The sequence below is a fragment of the Megalops cyprinoides genome, chromosome 16 (assembly GCF_013368585.1).
Source record: "Megalops cyprinoides isolate fMegCyp1 chromosome 16, fMegCyp1.pri, whole genome shotgun sequence".
Taxonomy (NCBI): domain Eukaryota; kingdom Metazoa; phylum Chordata; class Actinopteri; order Elopiformes; family Megalopidae; genus Megalops; species Megalops cyprinoides.
In genome coordinates, this window is record NC_050598.1 from 3,179,169 (window position 1) to 3,198,022 (window position 18,854).

The window sequence follows — 18,854 nt, forward strand, 5'->3', positions numbered from 1 at the left end:
CTGTCCGGAAAATTCCCAGGGGCACGTGTGTGTGTGTGTGTTTGTGTGTGGTTCAAGTTCAAGTGGTCCTCTGGTTGTACGGATGCATAGTTTAGCCCATGAGCTACTACAGGGCTATTCTGTCTACAGGCCTCTGTAGGGCTACTGTGTCCTCAGGGCAGCTGTGACTGCAGAACCTCTGTGTCTATAGGGCTATTCTAACTACAGGGCTTCTGTTTCTGCAGGGCAATTGCACCTGCATTGCTGCTGTGACCTCTGGGTCACTATGCCTACAGGACCACTGTGCTTACAGGTGCTCACTATGTCTACAGGCTTTTATTTCCAGGCACTGAACTATTTACTCTACAATCATCTTCACTGAACACATTCAGCTACCTTCCCCAGTTCAACACTGGCCTGCTGTGCTGACATTACATTGGGACACCTCTGTCAGGGAAGGTCGTTTGGCCTTTGGCCCTCTGCTGTTTAGCTATTGTCCTGTCATCTGGGCAGTAAAGGCAGAAGGATGCAAAATTCAGACATTGTGATCAGACCATGGTTCAGAAACATCATCCTATCATGGAAGTAAAGGCCTGAGGCTAAACCATGAACATGTAATAGGCAAAGTCAAGAACAAGATAATCCTTTCCAGACAGAGAAGTAAACATCCTGCATATCTCTCGGTTGGGCAGGCTACTCTAATATCACTTCTCATGAAAATGTGTCTTTCACTCACTCATTCCTTTATGGTGCATCTCCAGTTTGAGGAGCCTTGGTATGTGCTCTCTGTCAAGCAGGATCCCCCCTCTCCCCTCCCCACCCACACCTTCCTCCCAGCATGCTTCGCTTCGTGGAGTGAATGCAGAGAAAGCCATGGTGGAGGGAGGATTAACGTGTGTTTACCCAGGGATCAGTGGGGATGCCAAAGTCCTGCCAAGCCCTCTGTCTGCACCCCTTGAATGTGTCTGCCTGAACAAACAACTGTAGGAATCTGACAAATGATCCGACCAATCCCTGACCAAAGACTGGTCCCATCTGGACTCTGTGCAAGGTTTCTGTGCCGTTGTCAGCATTGCTAAGACATCATAAACAATGCTGAGAAAAAGCTAGGCCTTTCCTTGGCTCATCTCTGATACTTCTGGCTCATTACTACATTCAAAAGGGGTTGTGATGCTTGGAGTTGATGTTTCTACACTATATTTCATTTCAGAAAAAAAGATAGTTTAGGGAAGATGTTCATTTGATTACTTATTTGACATTTATTTTTTATTTTAGCTAGTTTGGTCCTGTATGATTCACTTTCCTGATGGCATTCTGAATTTGAAGGGTTTAAGACAGTCACATAAAATGTGCCAATCATATTCTGAGAGTTGTGCAACATGTGTTCTCCCACCTCCGGGAAAGCTAACCAATCACATTCGGAGAAAGAAGATTGACAAGCACTTTCCTGTCTTCAGGAGCAACAGCAAATCAGACTCAGCTGCCCTCCTGTCTCTAGAGATGCCCCTTGGCATTGACAGGAATCTGCAGCATGAAGAAACTTTACAGTAGGAAGATGACAGAGATTAATGACAGAGAGTCATTAATATCTCATGAATGTGACTTTTCTCTATTCATTAATGCCAGAGTAATCAGAGTTGATCTGTTTGCTTGGTTAGGTGCTGCGTGGAGCACAGCTGACTGAGATTAAGCAGGAAGTAACTAACAAGCTCCAAGCACCTCACAAAAATGTGTACAAGGCACTGTGTGCAGATGAACAAGGTGAATATTGTATAATGCTACGTGATGCAAACTGATATACAGTGAGCATTAAATACTGTTCTGGATAAGGACTAAACAAATCTAAAACAGAGCATGGTATTTTTCTTTCAATGTCTGCCATCCTGCAGAACTTTTAAGTTCCAGCGACCTATATATGTTTTTCCTTTGATGGTATTTTTATTATTTCAGTAATATGAGCTTTTACTTGACTCCTGAAGCAGTATTCTGAACAACAAAACTTCACACTCGTGTGAAAACCAAGACGGGATTGGGGCATGGTTATTATAATCATTACCCTCCTGAGTGAGGGTATGCAGAGCTCCTGAGGCAGGTGCAGGTAGCTATAAAGATTACGCCATTGAAGGTTTAGAGTGTCATTTTGCTTGTAGTTACAATGTCTTGAAATGAGTTACAAAATATGTAGGTCACTGGTTTAACAGAGGCTTTCAGAATTTTACTGGATTCACTCTCCAAAATCCAAAATCATCTTTCACAGCACTAAGGAGTCAGAACGTGTCTCAGTGTCAGCCTCTGTTCTGGACTAAACCATTTACCACATTAAGGAGAAAATTACATCGTGTTCTTACGGTAAGACACAATACACATTTTTGTTGTTTTTTAGGGTGAAATTCCCCTTTAAACGTGCCCAGATTGTCGCTGTCACAAAAACATACAGCGTTTTTCTTTTAATTCAGTTTCAGATGAATGTAAACATGACCTGTTCGACTTCCCAGAGGACTCCTTTGTACTCTGAGTACTCTGTGGAAGTTGCACCCTGCTCGCGATGGCGTAGCGGGATTCATCTGTGCCCCAAGTAAGGGAATACACGTTGCCGTTAACCTGCCGTTTACTCATTAACAGGGCCAGAAGCTGATGTCTGCTTGTTAGCTTCTCAAGGCAAACACATCACGCAGATAAGGGCTACGCGATGATCAAGCATACAGCACCCCCTGCGCCACTGACCACAGAGGCCTCGGACACGCACCCGTGCAGTTGTTTTTTTTTTTTTTAATTTCTTGAGGTTGTCACTCAGTGAACTGAGAAAAAGCTCACTCTTTCGCCCCCACATCCTAATAATCATACACCGTTTATTTAATTTACGAACACCGCGTTTCCTTATCTCTGTCTTCGCAGGACAGAACTGCTGGTACACACTGGAAATTGAAAAGAACTCGGTAATTAAATTCTCAATGTAATTGCAATAAACTGATGTTTTACAGCGCGGGGCTGTGTAATGTGTGGGGCAATATCTTTTACAGCCGTCCTGAGGCCAACCTGAGTGTTTATTATCTGTTTGCACGACCAGCACTTCCGAGACCTTGGTGCAACAGATTCATTATTACGGTCTCGATCTGTAAACTATCTGAGGAATAATCAATTCATTCTAGAATAAGTCGCTAAATGCACAGCTCGACAACAATTAATGAAGGACTGAGCGCGGTCCTTCACCGTGTGCCCATAATGTGCGCGTTCAATTTAAGTCTACAGGGGTACGGTGTATAGGACTACAATTCTGACGTCTCTGGTAAGGTTCATTCAAGTTCAGGAGGACAGAGAGGCTGCTGGGAAATTCACATTGAAAGAGGGGAAAACACCTGTCAAAATTTAGTCTACATGTGAAAGTGCTTGCATATTAGCACTAATTGTGTGGTGGTTGTAATTATTGTACATTATTCCTGAACTGCGTAAATATCGAAGGTGCAACCGGTGCAGCACATGGGGCCCAGAAGCTGTCAGGGGCCCATGTAGGAAGGCGATTTTTTCCTGCTTTACTATTGTAGGTGGGCCCTCTAGCACACTTGCCCTTTCACACAGTCTTCAAAGTAACCATTCAACGATATTACTAAAATTACTTGTAATTGTGATAGCTATATATACCACCTTCCCACCTTGTGTATTACACTTAAGGTTTCGAGGTGACATAGCAATTGCGTGCCTTGCAGTTGTCTGGAGTGGTTGTGTGTGTGTGTGTGTGTGTGCGCACGCGCACAATCGAACGCTTGTGTTTGGGGGGGGGGGGGCACCGGACCCAAACACAATTATGTTAAGCTACACTGCTGAACTATCGTGCAAAAAAATTTCTATGCAGCGTTGATGAACTACATTAGCTGTTTGAGAGTGAGAGAGCAAGTGAGTTGGTGTAACTGAGAACTCGTTAGTCGTGAAATGCGTTATAGCTATGACCATGGTTGAGATAAACTAGCCAACACGTGAGTAAGGGTGCTTGCACTGTAATGTTAGTTCATAAATAAAACAGTGAGATTGATGTTTAACTTAATTTGAAAATTTACTTTAATGTAATTGCTATTGTTATGTATCAAGTAGCTAAATAATGAAGTCCTTTGAGCACTGAGTAAGAGGACCACATACAAAGCCCTGGCCTCGACCATGACGAATCCTTCGTTCTCTACTGCAAAATTCGAGGGTGCTATTCAAGCACAAGTTATTGTATCATAATTTAACAAGTCAAATAGTCCCATCTTTTATGGCCAAACGTAATAAAAACGTGGAGGATTGGAGGATTGTTTATTTTGAATAAAAGTAAGATGAAACATATTTTGAATAAAAACAATAGACAGCATCCATAAAAATCCAATTTTAAGATGATGCAATTTTTTGAAGATCGTTTCGTGAGAATGTAAGGGTTCATTAGATTACCACAGATGACTGATTTCCTCACTGAAAATCAATTTAACTGAAACAACTGGCCTTTTCTCATGTGAATCAGCTGGAGGGCAGCGATAAGACCTACATCACTGTGTGGACTCCCTAAGACTGACCCGCATTACGTATATTATTGATCAGAGAAGCCAGACTTCTTGTCACTTCCATATTGACAAGTGAGAAGCGCTCCCCATTTTCAATGGCAGTGGTAGAAAAGATACACAAACTATGACGGTACGCTTTGCAGAAATATTTGACTGCTGTGCATTTACTCTGAGCGATAATTCCCCTCTTCTCTGGATGCTTTCACTTCAGCATTGGGGGGGGGTTGGAAGTAGCACTAAATAATAAGCGCCCTGTTATAACTTGCATAAAGCTGCCAAAGCTGAAATCCAGTAAAATGGTATAATGGAATAAACTTTCTTCGGTAGAAACCTGTAGTTAATGAGCAGGGGTGGGACTCAACCTCACAACGGTCGTTGTGCACAGATGCACGTGCATAGTGCAGGCACCGGGCATTACGCTCAGCAGGAGCTGTTCGGTGTGGTCGCGGTCAAGGGTTTGAACTCGCACACACCGTGCAGGTGTACATGGACCCACTGTGGATGGCAAAGTGACCCCAAATGGGCCCGTTCCACGAATGCCACCATCCACCTACTCCCAATGGTGTCTAATTTGCATGTCCCAGAAGGAGGACACAGCTGTACATACATGCATAAATGATAAAGAAAAAGATGACACACTGTTCTGATTGGTCCTCCACACATCCAAAGGGGTCACGCATTGGCCCCCAGCAGTGGCAGAACTAGATTTTTATACATGGGGTGGCCAGGGGGTGGCCAAGGCTACTTTAGGGGGTTCATAGACCATGACAGAAAATTAGTGTGTAACTCTAACCTGGCATCTAAGGAGCATGAATGAATCCTATGATTGCTGATCAGAAGTAGAAGCGATAATTCACTTAACCCGGAGTTCTTCAATGTGGCAGATAGTGTGGTCCACTAGGGCTACTTCACTAGAATTCTTTAACATACTATGAATAGCCAGTGTCTGTACCTCAGAACTGCAGCTCAATTTCTCTCTCTCTCACACACACACACACACACACACACACACACACACACTACTTACACACGCACACACACACAAACTACTCACACACACACACACACACACACTACTGATATACTGGAGAGATTTGGGTCACTCTGTTTTCATGAATATATAATCTGGGTCTATAAGTGTTGAACATCCAAAATATTTTCAGAAAATAAAGCTAAAGCACCAAGGAGATAAGATAGCATTTGTGTGAGACATAATTTGCATAGTTTATTTATGGAAGGAAATTTACAAAAAAACACCAAAATTTGACGTACCAGGTATGAGCAACTTGATCAGACCTCTCTGATCCACTCAAGTCAAACAATATGTTTTTTTGTCTGACTGAAAACACAAGATATGTCTGCACAAAATGTTATCAAGCAGAAATGGACGTGAAAAAGAAAACTAATTTTGGTGCTCAATATTACAAACTTAAACAATGTTCCCTGCAATTATTGCAAGGTTGTTTTTATTCAAAAACATATAATTTCTCAACAACAACCGCTATTTAACATATGGTAAGTGCATTTTTGTTTGTTACTCAAACTTACATATATTTTACAGGCTTTGTTGCATATGTAACTTTTTTGTTGTCCTGTTAGTTACATATGCAACAAAATGGTAATATTACTTTAACCCCAATTACTTTCCAACCTCTATTTCTCGGCCAATTTACACTGAATTGCAAAAATAAGACAGTCTATGGTTACATCTAAGCATCCAATTACCCGCATTTTAGTCCAATCTCAATCTTAATTAAAAATCCCCATTCTCATAACTGTACCTTAAAATCAGCTACCAGCCTACGTTACTAGTTAGATCACGGCTAGCCCTATTCTGCAGTAAGTAGCTATAATTTCTTACACCTTTACGATAGCATACAGGCTATCTGCAAAATGTGGTAATCTTTTGAGTAACATTAACAGATTGATAATAACAATTGTTCGTTTTGAGTTCAAGTATGACAATCTGAGTTAATGGATTTCAAACTGCTAAATGTTAACTTGCTGAACACTGACAGCCTTAGGCCTACTAGTTACCCCACATTAGCTAAACACTCGTAGCCTATACTGTAACCTATGACACTGCACTGTATATGCATGGCTTGTATTACTAGCACAGATGTAAACATAATGTTAGGCTAAATTGGGAACCGATCTCTCTTATCTGATTAACTGTCTGTTATGAAGCCAAATTGCCAATATGCATCTACATAGTGACTCAACTTTTGTAAAAGTTAACCTAAACCCAATGCTAAACCTTACTTCAAAATAGTACTTTCGCCGCAGGTCTGACTGCCACCCTAAAATTTCATTCGTTATCACTGGCAGTTTGATGCTGATTGACATTTCATTTCGCCTCTTGTTGAAAGAAGCATTTATTTTGATATCTGGCGGCGCCTGTTTCAAATCGAGGACGAGGAAGAGAGAATATTTCCACGGCTCAAGGGTGAAATGAGATGTCAGTCAGCATCAAACTGCCAGTGATAGCAAATGAAATTTTAGGGTGGCACGCGGGGTGGCCAATCAGATATCAAGGGTGTCCAGTGCCACCCTGGACACCCCTCTGGCTCTGCCACTGGCCCCCAGGCTGTGGTTGGTAGTCATGTCTTGGGCAACTAGTGGAGCAGCATGTCATTTTTGATTCTCCCTTGATCTTTTCTGTGTCAGTCATTTTGGTCATTTGAGGGAGGATAATATACTTTTCAAGAATATGTCTCTATTTGGTGGGATTTGGTGGGAATTCTCACACTGTAGAAGGATGTGTTTTGACCTAACCTGTACTACAGTGAGTCTGTCCTCTCACTGGCTGGATTTGCCTCTGTCAGCCTTTCTTAATGGCTCAGGCTCTGGTCACTAAGGCGATATTTAGTCAGGACTTGCGTCTGCTTCATGTTCCTGACAGTTACCAGGTATCCTGCTAGAGTATATCTTCTCTTTAGGGTCTCTCTGTCTCTCTCTTTTTCTCTTTTTGCTTCCCTCCCTTCCTCTATCTCTCTCTCTCTCTGTCTCTCTCTCTTTCTTTCTCTGTGGGCAGTGACAGTTTGTGCACTTGTGTACACAGCACCCAAGCTGCCCAAGCTGTACATTGCTGTTATATAACTCCCTAGACAAGGCCACCACCATCATTCTGTTGGCAACTATCAAGAACAATAAGGGGCCTGTGTTTATGAAGATCAGGCAGAATATTTGTTCTCCTTGTATAGTCACTCCATCTTCAGACACTGTTTTCCTGTTAAAAAAGACAGAACAAAAATGAGTAGACTAACTAACTGCCAGACGTGGCTGTATATCATACCTACTCTGATTAAGCATGTTTTTTGGCACCAGGTAAATTCACCCTCCGATCAAACATGTTAACCTTTTATTTGTCTACCGTAAATACAGTGGACAAGTGGTGAAAGAGTCATTTGCAGGATTATGATTGCGTACAGGTGGCGCAACGCACCGTCAAATCGTCAGTTATGGTGTCAATGATGTAGATCTCATAAAGAGCAAATTAACGAGCCATCTAATCCAACAAAATGATGAAATGTCCATTTAAGTTGAGTCAGGCAGTTTTCATGTTGACACGGACAATCACATTACAATAAACATTTCGAAAGGGGGTTATAAGGCAACCGCTGGTTGAAGAAGCTGGAGGTCCTGTCACCTGCATGATGTTTGTTTTGAGGCAAAGTGACCCGCGTTGGTAGGTAGGAGCTGTTAGCTTGAGTTCAGAGGAGCACTTTTCTCACAGTGACCGTGCAGACGCATGTTACTGTGACCAACGCAGCAACAACGAGGCGAAAGTAGGACCTTTTATTGTATCAAGTGCCATGAACGAACTCAGCAACAACAACTTGCTGCGTGACAGTTCTGGGTGTCTTTTCGATGTGTCCTGATACAATAACGCAGTAAAACCTAACCGAGGAAGTTAGTTACTGACAGCCATACGGTGGACTTGAACGTCAGACATCCCGATCTTACTGACGGTGCCGAAAGCGGTAAGTACACGTTTTTATTTTTTAAAAATATCGATTCAGATTTTTATAATCGTAAACAATAAATAATACATCACAGTACTTGCTGGTTATCGTATTCTCGACTTTCTTTCCTAAAAGCAACAAAATGCTGGAGTAGGACTAGAAGTTGTGAAGTGGGCTAACGTTTAGTATCTCTAAAACTTCCCTTCCCTTATCATTACTGCAACAATTCATTTTCCTCCACAAATACAAGACGTTTCAGTTAATTGACTAATGAAAAGTGTATCTAAGATGAATACATTTATTAAACAGCATAGGGAAATATTTCATTGAGCATTTACTTTATAGGTATTGTACAGATTATACCCGCTAAAAATGTATCTTAAGCATTATTAGGCTGTTATTTACAGTTTCGCACTTTCTGAAAACAAGATTTATATTTAACATAAATGCAAGGGCGCTACGAGTTGTGCTGGTTATATATGCTCAGGACCCACTGACAAAGTTCTGTCTAGTACTTACGCACGCTGCTTTTTATTTGTCTGTGGAAATATAAATGAAAAGGTCATTTCGTAATCTAAATGAGAGGTTCTTCTGATGTCACTGGGTGCCTTAAACGATGACACCGCAGCGGAAGAAAGGAAACTTCAGGTGAAAACGACGGCGATTTCTATTTTTATCCCAGATGTGCTTGACGCGGGTGGAAAATAGCTTGTGTACTGTATCTTCTGTATCGCCCCATGCCAGGAAAACTTGACTGCGGAAAGCACTGTATCATCGCTGGCATGTTGTGAACTGCGATGATGTTGCAAGTGCGGTCATTTTCCATCACATATGTCCAGCTGGATTATACACGTAACCACACGTCATGAATTTACGCTTAACTTTGCCCTTTTCCCTGAAGTTTGTCACCCACGGATGACATAAACGTTTATTGGAACTGGCTGAAGAAAATTCAGTTATGTGTAGAAAATGGCATGTGGACGCGAGAGTAATGTGTATATTTTTAATGTCTGTCCTTAACCTTTGCTGTATATTTTACACTTACATGTACGGTTTGTGATATAAATACATAGAATACACATTATTATATTACTGATTGAAACATTTGAACAAATGCACACGTAGTTCGTTTTTGTGAGGTCCCCTTCATGGTGCCTGACAATATTGACCATCTAAACAGGTGCCGTGAAAATGAGGGAAGGGTCCTTGACTGAACATGTATTTGTGAGACCCTAGCAGGTCAGTGCTCTCGTGCTCCGCTGTGAGGTACACTGTAATGTACTTTGCCTCAGCTACTCCGCTAAAAAGGCCTGCTGTGGAAACACTAATGGAATGTGGAAGAGGTTAGCATAGAATGTGGCTCTGGATAAAGACGAAGGCCTGTTAGGAGGGTCTCCCATACAGTACATATACAATCTTCATCGCTTGTCTAGCAGCAGTGTGGTACAGTGGTAAGGAGGAGGTCCGAGAAACCCAAAGGTTGCTAGGTGGGCCATTGCTGTTGGGTAAGGCATTTAAACCCAAACTGCCTTTGTAAATATCCAGCTGCATGAATCACTAAACATGTAAAACTGTAAGCAGTATAAGTTGTTATGGATAACTGTGTCTGCTTAACAAATGCAAATGCAAAACTGAGACATGCTGTCAGGTTAGTGTGTAGAGGGGTTTCAGGTGACAGATGCATACACGCACACACACCCCACATGCATGAATCAAGGCAAAAGAAAATCTAAGGTAGCAGATAGGAAGCATTTACCGTTAGAAGGTCAATCAGAAAAAACCTCTTCACCAAGGTTTGGGCATATATTAGAGCAGGTGGATGACTGGGATCAGTGTTCTGTGCCCTTGAAAAGACTGGGGGGAAGCCCTGCTTCACTGTGGTCCATTAGGACCAGGGTTCAACTTGGATTGTGCTGTTCAGGATCAGCTGTGACACTGGCTTGTTGCTTGTGCTCCCATGATGCCGGATAAGATGTCCAAGTGACACAGCAGTTCTTGGAGCAGTTAGCACACATTGTAATGTTTGTGTCTTTGATAACGTTTTATCTCTCACCAGAAAACACACAGGGGAAGGCAGGTTGGGAGGGGGGGGGGGGGGGGGTTGGTTGGCAAGAGCTGTTGTGGTCACTCTCAGGAGCTGCTACAGTGCTATTACAGTCACTGTCTAAGACATGCAACCTCATTGTTAAGTAACTGTAGCATTTTTTAACGCTTTCCCCCCTTTTTACCGTTTTTGTAACTGCCAGTTATAAAAGCGGCTCATTGGCATTCTCATGCAGGAGTGCTGGATGCAACCAACATTGACACACTCACACTCAGACTGTGTTTCACACTATAAGTCCTGCAGTGCACACAGTGCCAAATGCAGGATAGGTGCATCTGACTGACACAATATTAGCAGCAGGCAAAATCCACTCTACTCCACTACAATAAGACTGGTTGTTGTTCCCCCTTTATGGTCATTGTTGTCAAAAGGTGTACGTCAGAGGTCAGACTCAAAACCCCAGGACTGCATTCAAAATGAGCACTTTAACTGACCAAGCTGCTCAGAAGGCCCCACTTTAACAATCACTCACTAGGATGTAACTCCTGATAACCTACAGTTATTTTACTGTCACTATCTATGAGGTGCATCTGTTCCAAGCTGAAAAGGCAAGGCAGTACGGGCTCAGGTGAACTCAAATACCATGGGACAGAATGAGAGAGATTTGCGTAGAACCATGACCTCTTCACCACAGTCCCCTAAACAGCAGGGATTTGTCCTGCTTCCAGCCATATAAGGCAGGGTGATCGGTTATAGTGCGCCACATGGAGTCTGCCAGGGCACTGTGGACACACCTGACATGGCCAAGCCACCCAGACCCATGCACTTCCCACGCTGTGCCCTCTAGGAAAACAAAGCCCCAAATTCCATACACAATACACTCCTTTCACCCTTCATTGAAGTCTGCAGAATTTAATCTTTGGTATGGACTCCTTGTTCCTTTCATTGTGGTAAAAAAATAACTGTAACCGTCCTCCTCCACGTTCCTGAAGACTTCTTAGCATGCCAGCCTTAGTACCCCAACAGAGGGAAGCCTGAAACTAGGAGCTAAGAGTAAAGAAAGGAATAACATTTTTGTATATGTATTTACTTTCCAGAAATATATTTCTAGGCTTTGGAGTTGCAATTCATTATACCACAGCCTGTGTTAACATTCAATTCTAATTGGACTGGACAACTGTTGTGTATATTCACCTGTCTGCACATTTCGGAAAAAGGTCCTGAAAGTGAGCTTCATCACATTCTAAAATTAGCACATCAACACAGCTGAGAAATTCTGTTGTCAGCTTCCTGTATTCACTAGTCAATTCTGTGGATTTTTTTCAATCCATCGAAATGGGATTGCAAATTCTGGTAGTTATAGATTACCATCACTAACATGACATTGTATCAAAGGCGATGTTGCTTCAGTGGCTTGATACGTTTCATGCTACCTTTGATTCATTTTGAGGCCTGGAATTCCAGTGTTTGTTTTGACAGCCCATTTAAAGGGAACAGAACAACCAGACCTCTGTTCAGTTAGCCTGTCCCTCTGTGACAGACTGTAACGCAAGATCTATTTAATGACCCTTTTCCTGCTTTGATTTGTGAGGCTGGTCATGTTATCAGTTCTGTGGGATGGGAGCAATCTTTTGTCTGTGCACCTGTCAGAAAAACCAAGCTGGACTTCAAAAGTGCTTTTTTAAAATTTGGAATGCTCAAATGTTTATATTTGTCCCATTTTGGGAGTACCCAGTTCCATCATATGCCACCCATCACTGCAACCTCCATTGGCAATCAGAGACAGCACAGACAAACAGGAGCTCTCCTCTGAAACACATGATGTCATGTGTCGCTTCTTTACACGCTGCAGTCCCCATGCCCCAACAAAAAATTGTTTTTGCTGTTTTCATGCCTCGATACAGTAGACAGGGAGCTATCGACTGTCAAGAGAAGAAAAAAAATCTCTTGCAATCTTTTTTGCTAATTTCGTCTTAACTTGTTATTCACATTCTTCTACCCTGGTAAGCCCATAAAGTAATATATTGTAATCCTAATTGTATATGTAAAGCTATTTTGGATAGGTAGCCATTAGCTATAGCTAATGGCTATAGTCATTGAGAAATACATTTTTAACTAGGCTGAAAAGAGGGAGTTATAGGCATCACTGCTATTTTTTTTCCAAGAATTGCATAATGTGGAAATTATACATAGTTTTTATACACAATCAATTTTACTTAACAGACATTTTTAAATGGTTTAATTTGAATTGTACTATTTTCTGTGGTAGACAGCCATGGTGTGTGAGGCGTAAACCACTCTATGCTGGGTGGTTTCTTGAAAATATCGTACTTCTGGAAGGGTTACATACACCCTCTTTAGTCCATATTTACAACTGTAGTTATACAGAAACAATCATGGTAAAGGAACCTGACCAAGGTTACAACAGCAGTGCCCTGACACAGTGATGCTTACATTCACAATCCAGTGTGTCAGTCACCTCAATGTTGCACAGCCTACTGGGAAGGAACGGACCAGTTAGAGTCCTTCATATTTACAATGAGGCAGCCCAGCTTCACTGTAAGCATTTAAACAACACACTGAAATGACAAGATTCACTGATTCAGAATTTTGAGGATACATAACTTTTTAGGATGGGTGTGATGGGGGGGGGGGGTGTCATCGTGCTGGGGGTGGCGGGGTTTGTGTGTGCGTAGGGCCTCCGAGCCAGCCCACGGCACCTCGCAGTGATTCAGCAGTGAGTCAGAGGAATTCTGGCCAAATAAAAAAGGTAGGCTGTTTTCTGTTGACAGTGCTGCACAGCTCTGTGACTCCAATCCTGCTCTTTGTCAGCCTCCTGCCCGACCCCCCCTTTATAGCCTCTCCAACAGCGTCCGCTTCTACTGCTTATCTTAGCCCAGCGTTTGTCTTTGCAGGGTTTTATCTTCTCAAATCACTGACCTGTCTTCTGTCGTGTATTCATATACTACATCTTCACAGCTGTCATGCTTTAAACTGCTGCTCATGGATCCTTGCTCATTCATAGGCAAATAATTATAATTACCATAGCTTTTAGTAATGTAGTGCATTGGTTTTTTAATTATATTTGAACTGAGAGGGTGATGAGAAGGCTTATTTGATCATTTATGTTAATTCATGCATCATAACCATTGGAAGGAAGGAACAACTTAATTTTCTATCACTATAGCTTGTTTATAGGACATTCATTTTCTGCTGTGACTTTGCAAGGTGCCGTTTTAGCAACACATTTTTCTTTCATGCCAATGTGACTATATGGATTTAAATCAATGTTAAAATGGTGTTAAGGTTGTCACACTCACTGGAAGCTGGTTCACATTCTGTAAAGTGTGTGAGTTTTACATTATTTCTGAGTGGTGGTAAAAACAAAAATCGCTGAAAATCAGTTTTTTTGGCTTTTGAAGGAGTGTCAGCATCCAGTCTTGATGTGAGGGATTCTCTCTACTGATATTTGAGACGGTTTGCCCCGGAGGAAGAGCAGTTTTATTAGAAACTACCTACCATTGCTGTTGCCCTTTAAATGGCGGGAATTCCAACAGGGGAGAGAGCACTAAGAAGATCAATTCCAGTGCCTAGCATAGTCTGGCAAACTAATCCAGCTGGCTTAAATTAGGTGTAGGTATAAATAAGGAGTTTCACTTGTAACCCAGGCGGAGTGCTGCTATTACATCTTTGAGCAAGGTGCTTAACCAGTAAATATATTCTAATGTAACAGAAAATACAGGCTGCACTGGATAAGGAAATTAGGATAAGGAGAAGGAAAAATAAATTAGTTGTTAGTTGAAGTCATAAAAAGGCACCTTTTTCTGGATGTGAATCAGTTGATGACTGAAAGGTTACTGTAAGACCTGTATTGTTCCATAATGTCGCTTGGAGTGGGGGCTGGAAGGTGGGTGTTGGGGGCCTTTCTTGGTGTGGACTGCTGCGATTATTGAAGGTGCATCTGAACATGCTGACTCCATGGCTGCAACAAGCTATGGGCTTACCTGAACATAGGGTATGGCACGCCCTCGCCACCCTTTCACAGTCAAATAGCAGCTGCCTTACATTTAGAGCTGTGCGCTTCTGAAAAAAAAAAACAGACATATTTTACAAATCATTTCTTAGTTCTTTTTATCATTGTTTACCAGAGGAGCTTTCAGTTTATTTTCTTTTAAATTTATTTCCTTTAATTATTATACTTTTCAATTTATTCAATCACTTGTATTACAACGGGAAAGTATAGAATGCTCAAAATTCCATTTAGTTTGGTTATAATGTCACAATCAAACTAAATGGAATTTTGAGCTTTCTGTAGTTTTCCTTTGTAATATATGCAATTCAAGTTGAAGTTATGGAACATTAATTACTGCTTGTTTGTGTTTGGGTTTAGGTGGAACACCATGCCGGGGGGTTTGTGTCCATGTGTTTGGGTTCAGGTGGAGCACCACTCCAGGGGGTTTGTGTCCGTGTGTTTGGGTTCAGGTGGAGCACCACTCCGGGGGGTTTGTGTCCGCGTGTTTGGGTTCAGGTGGAGCACCACTCCAGGGGGTTTGTGTCCGCGTGTTTGGGTTCAGGTGGAGCACCACTCTGGGGGGTTTGCGTCCGTGTATTTGGGTTCAGGTGCAGAGCGGCTCCAACTCAGGGATTTGTGGCACAGCTGTCTGTGGGCCTTAATCCCAGGGCTGAAGAGTAGGATCTGTATCCGTGGCTCCGGGAGCCAGTGCTGTTTGTAGAGATTAGAGTTTGCTGCGTGCTTAAACGGGACCCACCCACCATCTCCAAGGAACACAGGGCCAAAGTGTGCGTGTCCCTGCTGCATCTGCTGCACTGCACCCCCTCAATTCCCTCTCAGCCTTCAGGCCAGCCTGCTCACAGTAATACTCACATTTATACAACCTTACACAGAGATAAGGTCTTAGTATCTAGCATGTGCTGTGAATATAATGTGTTCAGCGATGACTTTATATGGGTATGCCATTTCAAAATCGACATGAGATTTATTTTTCAAAGGTATAATGTGTGCTATCCAGGCCACCAATCTTTACAAGAGATTTTATGACCTGATGCCATTATCCACAGCAGCACTGACATTTTTCTTTTGCACTTTCACTAATCCATTTATACCACTAGATTTTTTCAGAAGTGCCTTCCTTCTCAAACCCAGTGCTATAAAAGCTATTGCACGCTACTGTCACTCATGGCCGAGTCTTTCACAGTGAGTTTACACAACTCTGATGATAAAGGATGAAGGTACAGCAGATGATTCAGGTACTTCTTAAGAGGTTTCATGCTGTACATAGCCTTTTGACATATGTTTTAACTTTGGTATGAGATTTAGGAAGTTCTTATAACGTTGCTGGAACGGCATGACAATGTTACCGTGATGCTTTTGGGGGGTGAGAACTTTGCGTGTCTGCTGGAAGAGCTGGAGTGAGTGAATGAGCAAGGGGCCTGGAGATCAACCACCTGTGAGGATGATGTAACATGCAGTTGGATTCCCACACTGCAGATCAGCAACATGCAACAGAACAGAGAGCAGGTCAGGGAACTGGACTAGGGCCCAGAGTGTCTTATGCCCTGGGGGCGTAAGGCCTTCAGGGCCGACACACAATGCCCTCACCTCCCAAAAACATCATGGTAAAGCTGTCACACCATTGCCCCCTCCTGGATCTCATACTTAAGACAGGATTGCAGTGTAGCTGCATACATGGGTTACAGATGGCACATGTTTGAAAACAGACAGCATCAGAAGTCGTATTCTGTACAAACTGAAATAAAAATAACCATTACATTCCTGCTTGGAAACAGTGATTGAGGCTCTGATTTTGTCATTATGGACACAGTAGATTAGAGCCTGGTGTCTTCTGATTCACTGTAGCTGTGGAGCGCCATACCAAGATGTCCCAATATGGCAGTTTCCCATTTCAGTTGGTAAGAGTCTGGGATGCTGCTCATGTGCTGCTGACCCCAGAACAGCTTTAGAGCTTTATATTTGCTGTTACTACTCAGACCCGCCTGTATTACATGTTTCTAGACAAATGAGTGATTGCTTGATAAGTCTGTGTGTCTGCTCACTACCTTATGAGGAAGAAGAAGACATCCTGAAGCTTGCACTTTTGTTGTTCCTGTGTCAGAGAAGTAGCAATAAAAACATCACAGTGAACGATACTGATGACATTGGCGGATAAATTGGCGCCATATTTGGCAGATAAAATGTTTACTTTATGAGCACACGCTAATGGTGAGGTGAAAGAGACAGTACTTCCTAACAAGCAGTAATCAAATCAGACAGAGCCACCTTGAGTGCTTAGCATAAACACAGAGCTGCGAATAAGCCAGGGTACATCCTTCATTAACAGATTAAACCAGCAAACACTGAATAACTGTGATGAAATCAAAACCTTCAGGGCTGGTTCAAATGCACTTTTTTGAAAATGTGAAGTGAATCTTGCTGAGACATCTGGACCTCTTAACTTGTTTTATTCCTCTGTGCAGACAATCTGGCTGCAATTGCTCGAAGGTCCATATTGTTGCCTGCTAAAAGATTTTAGTTTTGTCCTTGAAGATTCTTTGATGATGGATAACATACCCTTTGCTGTTTGTTGAATTTTATAGCACGGTACTGATTCAGAATACTGGAAGGCTATGAATGCAAGTAGAAATTCTTGCATATTCCTGTGACCTATTTCTAAAGGTCACTGTCCCTGCCTGGACATTTAGGGAAATCCTACCTTAGAATCACAGCCCTAGTGACGGTATGTTTGGCGGATCCCAGGGTTGGAATCCACTTAAGTGCTGCAGCAGATGAAGATCACACAATTATAGCCTAATTAGAGACTGCAGTGGCCTTGCACCTAGCCTGTGTTGCTGGCACCTGAAGGGTTTGGGTTTAATCCCCATATTCAAGTACAGTTTTTACATAATCTAATAGGTGTGATATTAATCCCAAATCTTACTGTCTCCAGTGTCCTTTTCATCATTTTAGTTTGGATACACATGTTGAAATTTACACTAAGCTGAGATAAAAGTTTTTTTTCCAGTCCTTAATTGGCATTCACTTTGTGCAGGGGGTCTGTTGTCAGTTTCTAACAGGCCTTCATCTTAGTATGTCCATAATAGTGTGATATACTGAAGAACACATTCCGTTTCATTCAAAGGAGCACAAGAGTCTTAACTGAATAAACTGAAGGGCTTTGTGTACCTAAACTGAATTATTAGATTACTGTTGCCAAGGGAGACTTTTGTGTTGCAGCATTCATAAAACACACAACACTGGTGGCAAACATAGTACAACATTATTCATGGTGAAATGTACACACTGATCTATCATGGAATATAGAAATATTCAATGCACTGACAATGGACCTCAGTAGCTCAGCAGAGCTCACCTGACCACTGAAATTCAGTCTGATCTACTGTGATCTCACTGGAGAGGGATCAGTGTGGTAACTTTTTACTGAGAGAGCAGATATGGTGACTTTCCTCAGAAATGGGCAGGCACTGTGGTCCTGACTGGGACCACATGGTATGGTGGCAGGTATGGTAAGTCACCTGGAAGGTACAATGGGCACTATGGAGGTGACCCATGAACTGTCTAACGGCTGCCATTGTTTCCCAGGCAACTGTCAACATGTTCTCAACTTGTAAACAGTGAGTGATATAAATCACAGAGGTAAACACAAATCGACATCACAGTGCACATCCTGTGTAGCAGGCTATGTTACAGGTGGAAACGCACAGCATTCTTTCATGCGTGGAAATGTACAGTATGCATCGTTTTGTTCCTGGTCACATTACACAGAACGAGTGCCACCATCCTGCTGTGATTAATGAGTAAAATACCACTCTAAGTGTAGGGTCATAAATGATCCTCTGCATTTCAGGAATTTCGAAGCTGCATTTCCGTGTATTCGTGTTGAACATAATTGTCCCAAAACTCGCTTGCTTGTTTGTATCTGCAATCCAAAAACACATCTAACATGAAAATGTAAAATAAATTGACCAGGTGCTTAAATGGCAGACTTCTTGTGAACTAACCACAATGACACTCAAGGGGAAAACAGACTCGCAAGGTCACTGGATCTGTCCATGTCCCTGTTCATGGACCTCTCTGTCATTAAAAACTCCTTATCAGAAAGTAAATAGCTGCTTGATTATGTTATGGCATACAAAAAGCAGTACATCAAACATTGCCTGTAAACTCCGGTAGGTCCTATCTTTTATTAATTTTGAGGCCAGGTTGTTTAGAGGGTGTGACATCATCAGGACCTCTTCCTCACAGTCATGAAATCCCTCATTCTTCCTTGTGCAAAAGAAAGAAAGGGAAAGTAAGATATC